The sequence below is a fragment of the Wasmannia auropunctata genome, unplaced genomic scaffold (assembly GCF_000956235.1).
Source record: "Wasmannia auropunctata unplaced genomic scaffold, wasmannia.A_1.0 LD285692.1, whole genome shotgun sequence".
In the NCBI taxonomy this organism is placed as follows: Eukaryota; Metazoa; Arthropoda; class Insecta; order Hymenoptera; family Formicidae; genus Wasmannia; species Wasmannia auropunctata.
Genome location: NW_012077198.1, coordinates 1 through 932, shown reverse-complemented (window position 1 = coordinate 932; position 932 = coordinate 1). Strand labels below are relative to the sequence as shown.

General features: G+C 32.3%; 1 long non-coding RNA gene across 1 annotated transcript; it reads right to left on the bottom strand.

The window, feature by feature from the left end:
• Nucleotides 1-136: 136 nt before the first annotated feature.
• LOC105461524 lies at nt 137-910 on the bottom strand. The gene is made up of 2 exons (XR_975946.1): nt 409-910; nt 137-264 (listed from the first exon to the last, which is right to left on the bottom strand). It is a non-coding gene; the product is annotated as an uncharacterized LOC105461524 (long non-coding RNA).
• Nucleotides 911-932: the final 22 nt, after the last annotated feature.

Here is a 932-nt window from a genome sequence, read left to right as displayed (position 1 = left end):
TATATATAAGCATCTGATATCTACAGCTAATAGTTAATGTGATATAATGTTATTACTAATTTAAAAATTAATCCTGATACATATTAGCTCTTTATAAAAGAAAAATATAAGAATTAACCTGTTTAACTATTTTCTGTTTTTTCGCTGTTAGACGAGAACGTCTTGTTGTTACAGGAATTTCGTTAGAATCGTCTAGCAGATATCTTTTATAAGGTCCTCTTTTTCTTTTTGACATTATATGACCGTTGATAAACAAATATTCACCTATATAAAAATGAGATACAGAATTATAACCTATTGTCCGATAATAGGATGGAACAGAATTATTATCTCAGCTTGTACAGCTTTGAAATTATCTCTTAAATATTCTTTATATCTCAAGTGTAATTGCTTTTCAAGTTGTCTTACCTCTGTCGTTTATGGTGAAATTTATTGTTTCGGTGTATTATTTGCCACTCGTCCACATCCGCTTCCTCTTATATTTGTGTAATAACTGACCAGAAACACTAGGAGTCGAAAAATCGTAGCAATATGTGCGATACTCTTCCTCAGAAATACGAATGTTACGCTAAACAATGAATGTTTCTCTATTGTTGATTAACTATCGTGTACATTACGTCGCTTCTTGCTGCGTCATTAAACGTTACCGTGTCACGTGATCAAAAATCGCGTGGTAGAAGTGAGAAACTGATTGGCTTAATGGCTTCTGATCACGTGATATAGTAAGATTGGTAACTTGGTAAGGTTCAGTTGTCAGTTCAATTGTACGACAAGAAGCATAATTGTGGTGTGGTACGTGATAGACAATAATCGACTTATTAATAGAGAAAGATTCTTGTTTCCTACAACATTCGTATTCCTGTGAAAGAGTATCACATATTGCTACGATTTTTTAAATAATAATCAGTGTTATTACCTGTCTCTTATACACA